Genomic DNA, 12,657 nt, shown 5'->3' with positions numbered 1-12,657 from the left:
AGTTTTTAAAATGTTGTCTCCTTTCACAACTTTCCCTATCGATATTTTTCTTTTCCAATCATTTTTTCGTATCAAATAGACAACCGTTCTGACGAGAAATTTTCTGTTAACCATTGTCCGTTCTCACGATTTTCGTACGAATCTTTCTGATTTTTCCGAAATTTTTGCTTGCTTTTCTCCCGTTGTTTGCCTTATTCCACCCTCTGCTTCTCCTTTATGCCACTTCCAGAATTCCAAACTGTCCTCTATTGAAATGATGAACTCCATCACGTATTACATCCTTTCTTTTGGAAAATATGCTTTTGCACCATCAAAACTAAGATCAAACATTCTGTTTCTGCTTGTCCCTTGGAGTTACTCCCAAATCTCTTGCACATACTTAGCTAATCAGTGACCTATATGACTCATTTTACAATTGGCCCTCCATTAGACTTCTCTCTTTCTACAAAATCTTGCTCCTCATATTTCTTTGGATGATATCATCCGCCAAGCCAACTTCAGACTGAAACAACATGCCACACTTCACCTCAAAAAGCTATTCCATCTTCTCATAAACTACCTCAACAATGGCGTTGCCCTTCCTGTCCCTCTGCACCTTCCTAAACGTCCATACCATCAACCAGCACTCCTCTCCTACAAACCATGCTTGGCCAACCTCCTTAACATCTCACAGCCTTCACCATTGCTTACCAAATCAATAATCACAAGTGTCAGTCATTAACACTGCAGTGTTCTCGATGTTTTGCCTAAAGCACTCTCCCCTACTGAACTATCTGTGGTATCCAAGGGTCACACTTTCAGCTCTAACCCTGCATTTAGTCTTGCTGATTTGGTGAAGGACCTACTTTCCTTCACACATAATGTCAACTGGAAATATCACTTTGCAACCCAATTCTAAAACCTTTCCAACAGCAAACCAGATACTGAGTCCTGCCTTGAATGGTTCTGTCCATGATCGCAACTTCATCCGCCACCATTACCTCAAAATCACCTCTTAAAAACCTTCCAAGAAACACTAACATCCAGCACGGAATCACAACCCTCTGTCAGGTCCCTGCAACATGACCCTAACCTGTCCTCTGCAGAACTCCTGGTTCTGCATTCCCTAAAAGCTGATGACTCCATCATTATACTTCCAGTACACAAAGGATCTACCACTATGGTACTTGATCAACAAGAATCAGTTATTGAAGTTCTACGCCCGCAGCTCGTGGTCGTGCGGTAGCGTTCTCACTTCCCACGCCCAGGTTCCCGGGTTCGATTCCAGGCGGGGTCAGGGATTTTCTGTGCCTCGTGATGACTGGGTGTTGTGTGATGTCCTTAGGTTAGTTTGGTTTAAGTAGTTCTAAGTTCTAGGGGACTGATGACCATGGATGTTAAGTCCCATAGTGCTCAGAGCCATTTGAACCATTTTTTGAAGTTCTACATCAGCTGTTTGACACCTCTACATACAGCATCCGTCAATGATGTCTGATTACGGTGACTCAAACCAACTTGCAGACCCTCCTTAGAACCTCAGGTCCCTCACAAGCACTAACTTTTCAGTCCATTAAACTTCTTACCTCTCCCAAACTACACACCCCACCATTTATCTTCTTCCTAAGATCTACAAACAAGTCATCTTGGCCATCTTATAATTGCTGGTTTAAAGCACCCAACGAAGTATACCTGCCTTACCTGATCAGCACCTACAACCCATAGTACCAAGGCTTCCCTCCAACGTGAAAGACACCAACCATTTCCTAGATCATCTGAAATTGATGCCCATCCCACTCCAACCACACACCTCGCTTATCACTATTGATGCCACCCCTTTCTAAATCAACATCACCCATGTACATGGTCTGTCTGCTGCTGAACATTTCCTTAGTCAGCAACCACCTGATTCCAAACCTATGACATCCTTCCCACACACCTTAATCAACTTTATACTTATCAACAACTACTTTACTATTGAGGGGCAGACATAAAAACAGATCTGGTGTAAAGCCAAGGAAACCAGAATGGCTCATTCCTACGCCAGCCTTTTAATAGATCGATTAGAGGGGTTTTCCTGGGATCCATAAGCCTTCAGTCCCTGGTTTGGTTTAGATACATTAATGACATCTTTGACATATGGACTCATGATGAGGCTGACCTGTTAAAATTCCTGAAATCTCTAAATATCTTCTCCCAATTAAATTTCACATGGCCCTATTCCAAGATCCCATGCCAGTTTCCTCGATGTTGATCTCATCCTCACCGAAGGCCAGTTACACACTTCCGTCTACATTAAACCCACCAACAAACAACAGTACTTACATTTTGACAATTGCCATCCTTTCAATGTCAAATGTTCCCTCCTATGCAGCCTTGGCATTTGATGCAAACTTATTAGTTTAGATGCAGACTCTTTACAGCAGTACACCACCATTCTCGCCAGAGCCTTCTCTGGGCATAATTATCCCACCAGACTTGTTCAAAAGCAGATTTCCTAGGCCATAAGATCATATCCTTTTACTGCTGATCCCTCCAAGAAACAACTTCGAAGCACACCACTCGTCACTCAATATTATGCTGGTCTTGAATGTGTTAATCAGCTGCTTTGACAAGGCCAAGAATTACTAAAATCATGGCCTGAAATGAGATCCATTCTGTCTGAGATTTTGCCTAACACACCTAGAATAGGTTTTCATCACACTCCAAATCTCTGCAATATCCTTGTCAGACCCTATGCTCCTTCTGCACCTATCTCCCTACTCTATGGCTCCTACCCCCATAACCGACCACACTGCAAGACTTGTCCTATGCACTCTCCTACCACCGCCTATGCCAATCTTGTACTGCCAAAACATATACTCTGAAAGTGAGAGGCACCTGTGAAGTGACACATGTCATACACCAGTTGTTATGTAGACCCTGTTTGGTCGTTTACAACAGCAGGACTACCACCAAATTATCAGTTAGGATGAATGGCCATAGGCAGAGGGTGTGTACTGGCAACACACAATATCCTGTTGCAGAGTATCCACTACAACATGGAGGTTTTGACCTTGGTGCCTGTTTTACCAGACATGCCCTCTAGTGTCTCTCCTGGACTACCAGTTTCTCAGAACTCCACAGGTGGAAACTAGCATTGCAACATGTCCTTAGTTCAAGCCACCCACCTGGCCTTAATTTATTTTAATTCCTTCTGTTTCAGCTTTTCTTCACAGTAACTACTACTTCCTTCACTCCATTTCAGTTTTCTACATATCTTATTTTCTGGGCTGACTTGTTTTCCCTTTCCCCCTCCCACCTCTGTTACGTACAATACACTGCGCTTTTCAGTCTTGTTAACTCATAATATTTCAGCAGTATTCTCTGTCTTGCATATTACTGTGTCTTCCACCTTTTGCCTCTCAGGTTTTCAAATCTCGTCTGGTACAGTCTCCAACGATCAGTCTTTCCTTCTCATCCCGTCTGGTAAGTGTCCCCTAACATGTGGTTCTGGGTGACTTTTCCTAACTCTATCCCCTTTCCCAAATCTCTTCAGTCCTTTTCCTTCATCCCCCTCCCTTCCCCTCCAACCCTTCCACTGGAAGAAGGAGCCACTGTATCTGAAAGCTTGCATAAGTAAAACCTTTTTTTATCTACGTTCTCCTGCTGCTGCGTAGCGTATAGATTTTTTTATCTATCCAATTACATTATTGTCAAAACTGATTATTTTGTATATACACTGGACTCTCTCTATTTGCTGCACGTGAAGGCTGATAATTTCTAACATTTGACTGGCCTGAAAGATTTCAGAAATGTAAATGCTTACTCATCACACAGAATGAACCTTAGGAAGAAGTCTACCAAGGATACATTCTAGATGAGAATTTTTTCCTAATAATGTTCTAAGAACGCTATGAAACAAGGTTTCGTTTACAATAAGCCAGAAACAATTACAGTGGAAGCCAAGAGATTGCTATGGAGACAGATTCAGAGCAGCAGGTGGGCTATGAATAGAAATTTAGGTTGATCAATAGTGCCAGAGGTGTCTGCTATATCATTTAACAATGCTAAGACTTAGAATTTCTACACTATTTCCTTAATTGTCCTCTTCAAATTCCATACTGTGCACTGCTTAAAGCTTGTATCCAGCAACTGTAGGAGTTCTATAAATGGCTCACGCATACTACCACTTACTGAGCGAGTCAACTGAGGTAAGACCCCTGCCTATTAGACAGCGTGTCCTTCGAACTCCATCTCTGGATATGACAGGGGCAGACGAAAATTTGGTTCCAGGTGTGGGGTTTTGTTAACCCTTTTGCGCCGCGAGGCCCGTGTACATGGCCTGACGCGGCAGTCACTATAGGACGTGAGGCCCGTACACATGGCCCGATTGTCGTGTCACACACCCAGCACTGTATCTAGGGACTGGCTTGGATTATCGACATGGGACGGCGCCCATTCTGTTGGGGAAAATGTGAACTACACGCGTAGCATGGGTGATTGGTACATGCCCAACCCATCTCCACCCGTCTTCCCCTCAGTGCTCTGCTAATTGGTTGCGCTGTTGCTAGGGAGCTCGGGTGACACCTGCAGTGGTGTTTATGTTTGCACTTCAGTGATTTATTGTCTTCTGAATGAAGCGGTGATTTTTGTGTTAGTGGCTAAGTAATTATGGCTCGTTTATCTAATAAGGACATTGAGAGTTTGCTGATTGACAGTAATGAAGAGTGGATTGTAGACGAAGATGACAGTTACAGTGAGTGGTCAGGAAGTAGTGATGATGACGAAAAAGATGATGAAGAGGAAAATGAAGAGGGAAATGAAGAAGACAATGAGGAAGAAAATGTCGTTGAAGAAAATGAAGAGGATGGTGGTGATTTAAATGACGGCAGTGGCGCAAATAGTGGTACTCCTCAGAGCGGTAGTGTATGGACAGATATTACATGAAAAGGGGAGCTTCCTGATGACTTCAGTTTTCTGCCACAAAGTGAAAAAATTTCTGAAGCAGTGACAAATTGTAGGAGTTTCCTAGATTTTTTCCAACTATATTTTTCTGACGAACTTTTGAATGACATTGTGGCCGAGACAAACCAATACACCCACAATAAGATTGAAAAAATGAGCCCCCTGAAACCCCGATGCAGTGGAAAGGTTGGCATGATGTGACTTTGACGGAAATAAAAGCTTTTTTGGGTACCATTCTCAACATGGCGATGAATGAAAAAAGTGACATAAAAACCCATTTTTCTACTGATTGGACAACAAATCAGGACTTTTTTACAGAAGTATTTCAGCGTGCCCAATTCTTGCAACTTTACCGGGCCTTTAACATTTGTTGTCTGCCTCCTCGGGCTCATCAGAATTGGCTACTCGAGCCCAAAAAGTGAAGAATGTTGTCGATTTCATTGAGAGCAAGTGTCGAGAGCACTTTTCTCCAGGAGAAAAAATTGCAATGGATGAGTCTACTGTCGGTTTCACGAGAATTGCGTTCAAGTGCTACAATCCTCAGAAACCGACGAAGTGGGGCCTACAAGTCTACGTTCTGGCCGATTCTGAAACAGGATACATTTCGATGTTTGAGCAATACTACGGGTCTCCTGTGACGGAGTCCTTGGTGCGCCCTGAACTTCCCTTTACATCCCGAATCGTCCTTCATTTGTTTGTTAGACTACAGCAAGATTGCCCGGCTCAGGGGAGGCACATGTACCCTGACAGATATTATACAAGCTTACAGCTGGTGGAGGAATTGAAGAAAGAAAAAACTCATTTAACTGGGACAATAAAGGCAAACCGAAAAGGTTTACCGGTTGAGATAATTAGCTTATTTCACTAAATATTTTGCAAAATAGGACTTTACAAAATTTACCATTTTTTTTATTTGCATGTAAAGGGAAAAAGGGTGACAAAACTCAAAAAGGGGCTACGTGAAGGCGTTCGAGAACGCAGTGGCAGTTACTCTAGCGTGGAAAGACCAAAGGTTGGTTATCGTGGAATATACTCATCACAAAGATGCTATGCAAGAAGTCACCCGGAAAAAGCAGGGAGGTGGTGAAAAGGTGATCCGGAAGCCATCAATGATTTGTGACTACACGGCAAATATGGGAGCTGCAGACAGAGCCGATCACTGCTGCGCATCGTAACATTTTACCAGAAAATCCCTCAAATGCTGGAGGAAAATTTTCTTCTGGTTATTCAAGGTACGGTATTCACTTTTTTAATAGGCCTTGACCTACATAGTAAATTTTTATTTTAACAAAAGGGTAATTGTTCTGACTAATTTCAGGTGGGGATCATCAATGCTTACCTGCTATATGTCCTCATAGGAAAGAAAAGAGGAGAGACACCAAAGAGACATTTGCAGTTTCGGAAGAGTCTTGTCAAGGAGCTTGTGGGCGACCTCAGGGCTCAACCAACCCCATCGAGGAAGAGGCCACACTCTGAGCATGGTGACCTACACACCTATCGCGATAATGGACACCGGAAAACAGGGTGACTATGTCGTTTGTGGTGATCATTCCAAGCCAGGAGGGCGAAAACGGTCCCCATTTTTTTGCGAAACTTGTCCGTCCAACCCTTCTCTTCATGTGCCTGAATGCTTCAACTGGTATCACAAAGTAGCAAAGTACTGAAAGGACTTGTAAAATACGGTTTCCTATCGAAAAATCGATATGCTAAAGTTGTAAAGTTTGTTTTAAGCAAATTTTGTGAAATTTTGGAGTTAATTGACGTAAATCAAATTTTTCATCCCTCAAAATGGACTTTTTATTTTTCTTCCCACAAACGTCCCATAAAAGATAAAATTGTATTTTATATGTCGTTTTAAAGCTAAAACTTGAACACTTTGGGTCCTGAGCCATTGCGCACGGGTGTCTACCATAAAGACTGGCTGATTTTAACGTCTTTTAAACTACTAAAACTCATGAAAGGTTTCAGTTATAGCAATAAAATTACTCTTATTGAAAGACATCTACATCTACATCTACATTTATACTCCGCAAGCCACCCAACGGTGTGTGGCGGAGGGCACTTTACGTGCCACTGTCATTACCTCCCTTTCCTGTTCCAGTCGCGTATGGTTCGCGGGAAGAACGACTGTCTGAAAGCCTCCATGCGCGCTCTAATCTCTCTAATTTTACATTCGTGATCTCCTCGGGAGGTATAAGTAGAGGGAAGCAATATATTCGATACCTCATCCAGAAACGCACCCTCTCGAAACCTGGCGAGCAAGCTACACCGCGATGCAGAGCGCCTCTCTTGCAGAGTCTGCCACTTGAGTTTGTTGAACATCTCTGTAACGCTATCACGGTTACCAAATAACCCTGTGACGAAACGCGCCGCTCTTCTTTGGATCTTCTCTATCTCCTCCGTCAGACCGATCTGGTACGGATCCCACACTGATCAGCAATACTCAAGTATAGGTCGAACGAGTGTTTTGTAAGCCACCTCCTTTGTTGATGGACTACATTTTCTAAGCACTCTCCCAATGAATCTCAACCTGGTACCCGCCTTACCAACAATTAATTTTATATGATCATTCCACTTCAAATCGTTCCGCACGCATACTCCCAGATATTTTACAGAAGTAACTGCTACCAGTGTTTGTTCCGCTATCATATAATCATACAATAAAGGATCCTTCTTCCTATGTATTCGCAATACATCACATTTGTCTATGTTAAGGGTCAGTTGCCACTCCCTGCACCAAGTGCCTATCCGCTGCAGATCTTCCTGCATTTCGCTACAATTTTCTAATGCTGCAACTTCTCTGTATACTACAGCATCATCTGCGAAAAGCCGCATGGAACTTCCAACACTATCTACTAGGTAATTTATATATATTGTGAAAAGCAATGGTCCCATAACACTCCCCTGTGGCACACCAGAAGTTACTTTAACGTCTGTAGACGTCTCTCCATTTATAACAACATGCTGTGTTCTGTTTGCTAAAAACTCTTCAATCCAGCCACACAGCTGGTCTGATATTCCGTAGGCTCTTACTTTGTTTATCAGGCGACAGTGCGGAACTGTATCGAACGCCTTCTGGAAGTCAAGAAAAATAGCATCTACCTGGGAGCCTGTATCTAATATTTTCTGGGTCTCATGAACAAATAAAGCGAGTTGGGTCTCACACGATCACTGTTTCCAGAATCCATGTTGATTCCTACAGAGTAGATTCTGGGTTTCCAAAGACGACATGATACTCGAGCAAAAAACATGTTCTAAAATTCTACAACAGATCGACGTCAGAGATATAGGTCTATAGTTTTGCGCATCTGCTCGACGACCCTTCTTCAAGACTGGGACTACCTGTGCTCTTTTCCAATCATTTGGAACCTTCTGTTCCTCTAGAGACTTGCGGTACACGGCTGTTAGAAGGAGGGCAAGTTCTTTCACGTACCCTGTGTAGAATCGAATTGGTATCCCGTCAGGTCCAGCGGACTTTCCTCTGTTGAGTGATGGCCGGCCGCGGTGGTCTAGCGGTTCTAGGCGCTCAGTCCGGAGCCGCGAGACTGCTACGGTTGCAGGTTCGAATCCTGCCTCGGGCATGGATGTGTGTGATGTCCTTAGGTTGGTTAGGTTTAAGTAGTTCTAAGTTCTAGGGGACTGATGACCATAGATGTTAAGTCCCATAGTGCTCAGAGCCATTTGAACCATTTTTTTTGTTGAGTGATTTCAGTTGCTTTTCTATTCCTTGGACACTTATTTCAATGTCAGCCTTTTTTCGTTTGTGCGAGGATTTAGAGAAGGAACTGCAGTGCGGTCTTCCTCTGTGAAACAGCTTTGGAAAAAGGTGTTTAGTATTTCAGCTTTACGCGTGTCATCCTCTGTTTCAATGCCATCATCATCCCGGAGTGTCTGGATATCCTGTTTCGAGCCACTTACTGATTTAATGTAAGACCAGAACTTCTTAGGATTTTCTGTCAAGTCGGTACATAGAATTTTACTTTCGAATTCACTGAACGCTTCACATATAGCCCTCCTTATGCTAACTTTGACATCGTTTAGCTTCTGTTTGTCTGAGAGGTTTTGGCTGCGTTTAAACTTGGAGTGAAGCTCTCTTTGCTTTCGCAGTAGTTTCCTAACTTTGTTGTTGTACAACGATGGGTTTTTTCCGTCCCTCACAGTTTTACTCGGCACGTACCTGTCTAAAACGCATTTTACAATTGCCTTGAACTTTTTCCATAAACACTCAACATTGTCACTGTCGGAACAGAAATTTTCGTTTTGATCTGTTAGGTAGTCTGAAATCTGCCTTCTATTACTCTTGCTAAACTGATAAACCTTCCTCCCTTTTTTTTATATTCCTATTAACTTCCATATTCAGGGATGCTGCCACGGCCTTATAATCACTGATTCCCTGTTCTGCACATACAGAGTCAAAAAGTTCGGGTCTGTTTGTTATCAGTAGGTCCAAGATGTTATCTCCACGAGTCGGTTCTCTGTTTAATTGCTCAAGGTAATTTTCGGATAGTGCACTCAGTATAATGTCACTCGATGTTCTGTCCCTACCACCCGTCCTAAACATCTGAGTGTCCCAGTCTATATCTGGTAAATTGAAATCTCCACCTAAGACTATAACATGCTGAGAAAATTTATGTGAAATGTATTCCAAATTTTCTCTCAGTTGTTCTGCCACTAATGCTGCTGAGTCGGGAGGTCGGTAAAAGGAGCCAACTATTAACCTAGCTAGGTTGTTGAATGTAACCTCCACCCATAATAATTCACAGGAACTATCCACTTCTACTTCACTACAGGATAAACTACTACTAACAGCGACGAACACTCCACCACCGGTTGCATGCAATCTATCCTTTCTAAACACCATCTGTACCTTTGTAAAAATTTCGGCAGAATTTATCTCTGGTTTCAGCCAGCTTTCTGTACCTATAACGATTTCAGCTTCGGTGCTTTCTATCAGTGCTTGAAGTTCCGGTACTTTACGAACGCATCTTCGACAGTTTACAATTATGATACCGATTGCTGCTTGGTCCCCGCATGTCCTGACTTTGCCCCGCACCCGTTGAGGCTGTTGCCCTCTCTGTACTTGCCCAAGGCCATCTAACCTAAAAAACCGCCCAGTCCACACCACACAACCCCTGCTACCCGTGTAGCCACTTGCTGAGTGTAGTGGACTCCTGACCTATCCAGCGGAACCCGAAACCTCACCACCCTATGGCGCAAGTCGAGGAATCTGCAGCCCACATGGTCGCAGAACCGTCTCAGCCTCTGGTTCAGGCCCTCCACTTGGCTCTGTACCAAAGGTCCACAGTCAGTCCTGTCGACAATGCTGCAGATGGTGAGCTCTGCTTTCATCCCGCTAGCGAGACTGGCAGTCTTCACCAAATCAGATAGCCGCTGGAAGCCAAAGAGGATTTCCTCCAATCCATAGAGACACACATCATTGGTGCCGACATGAGCGACCACCTGCAGATGGGTGCACCCCGTACCCTTCATGGCATCCGGAAGGACCCTTTTGACATCTGGAATGACTCCCCCCCCCCCGGTATGCACACAGAGTTCACATTGGTTTTCTTCCCCTCTCTTGCTGCCATATCCCTAAGGGGCCCCATTACGCGCCTGACGTTGGAGCTCCCAACTACCAGTAAGCCCACACTCTGCGACCGCCCGGATCTTGCAGACTGAGGGGCAACCTCTGGAACAGGACAAGCAGCCATGTCAGGCTGAAGATCAGTATCAGCCTGAGACAGAGCCTGAAACTGGTTCGTCAGACAAACTGGAGAGGCCTTCCGTTCAGCCCTCTGGAATGTCTTTCGCCCCCTGCCACACCTTGAGACGACCTCCCACTCTACCACAGGTGAGGGATCAGCCTCAATGCGGGCAGTATCCCGGGCAACCACAGTCGTAGTCCGATCGGGGGATGCGTGGGACGAGCTGGCCATCCCCGACAAACCCCCATCCGGACCCCCACAGTGATGCCCATTGGCAACAGCCTCAAGCTGCGTGACCGAAGCCAACACTGCCTGAAGCTGGGAGCAAAGGGATGCCAACTCAGCCTGCATCCGAACACAGCAGTTGCAGTCCCTATCCATGCTAAAAACTGTTGTGCAAAGAACGTTTGAACTAATCTACAGAGAGCGCAAACATATCGACACAAAATTTAAACGGTTATGAAAATACAAGATTGCCTAGTAAATGCAGTAATGCTGCTACTTGCACACTGCTGACACACTGCTCGGCGGCGGAAGGAGACTACGCGATTTTACACTATTCAGGTACTAAAACGCGATGCTACAACTCTCAAATACTATAATACGCCCGAAATTTATGAATTAAACAATGCAAGTACCAAAAACACGCAAAGAAATTAAGAATTAAACTATGTAACAAATGAGTGAGCTAGGAGTATGCGACTTGTTGCTGCAGCTGCTTATCCAACGGCGGCAGGGAGCACACTGACTGTGACCAACCGACACTGGCCGTTCAAAACAAAAACAGAAGACAGACGACTACGCGAATTTACACTATTCAGGTACTAAAACGCGATGCTACAACTCTCAAATACTATAATACGCCCGAAATTTATGAATTAAACAATGCAAGTACCAAAAACACGCAAAGAAATTAAGAATTAAACTATGTAACAAATGAGTGAGCTAGGAGTATACGACTTGCTGCTGCAGCTGCTTATCCAATGGCGGCAGGGAGCACACTGACCTAGACTTTCCTGTTTAAAACCATATATAATACCTTTCTCTTGAATTAATACATACTTTTGACAAGCGCTATTATTATAACATTGTTTTTGAAAAAAGGAAACGTTGGTCAGAGGTATATTCACTGTATTTTCTAGAAGGAAATATTTTTTATTTTACACAAAAATTGTAAGAGGGATACAGTATGTCTTATCTACAGTAACCTCCTGTAACTATTTTAGGATGCAATTTTGCTTTTTGTGTGGTAAATTTTGAAGCACGGCATTTTGCACAATGTTACTTTACATTCACTACACTGGTAGCTTGTGTCTTTTCGCCACACTTTTCCAGTCAGTTTTTTTCCTCTCAGAGAACACACTACACACTGTTTTTGTTTCTGTTTCTTACCTACTTCTGTCTCAATCTTTTCCAGGAAATGATTTCCAGTTGATAGTCTTGAGAGTCCAGATGGACCAGATCGGGGTACAAGATCTTTGCTTTGTGCAAGATATGCACAGATAACTGTCATGAAGTGAGATGTTGTGAGGCGTTTCCCATTAACCTTATTGTATAATATGCAGCAATTTACAATCGCCGTTAGTATAACATGGAATGCCAACTTTCTCCACCACTTCACAGTTCGATGTTCAAATGCGCCGTATGACAATCGCCGATCTGATAAGTCAACACCAAACTTGTTTTTATTGTAGTCCACTACACAGGCTGGCTTTCACTTCTCTCTTCCTCTCTGATCAGTGAAAGTGACCATCTCAGCAGTGTGCCTTGTACTTATCATAAGCACATTTCTTTTTTTCCTTCCAACACAGTGCTGACATATTTCCTATACGCCTGAAAATAAGTTCACCTCGCTGAAGGTTCGGATCTTTTATAGAACGAGGCAATCCCTGCCGAGATTTTCTTGTTGTTCCCACAAGAACAGCTTTTGCAGCTTCCAGTTCTGAAGCAAGTATTGGACTTGTGTAGAATCTGTCCGTAAACAAAGTGTAGCCTTTTCCTGACAGATTTGTAAGCAATGTCTTTACCA

The sequence above is a fragment of the Schistocerca serialis genome, chromosome 8 (assembly GCF_023864345.2).
Source record: "Schistocerca serialis cubense isolate TAMUIC-IGC-003099 chromosome 8, iqSchSeri2.2, whole genome shotgun sequence".
NCBI lineage: Eukaryota > Metazoa > Arthropoda > Insecta > Orthoptera > Acrididae > Schistocerca > Schistocerca serialis.
Note: the sequence above shows the minus strand (reverse complement) of the source record.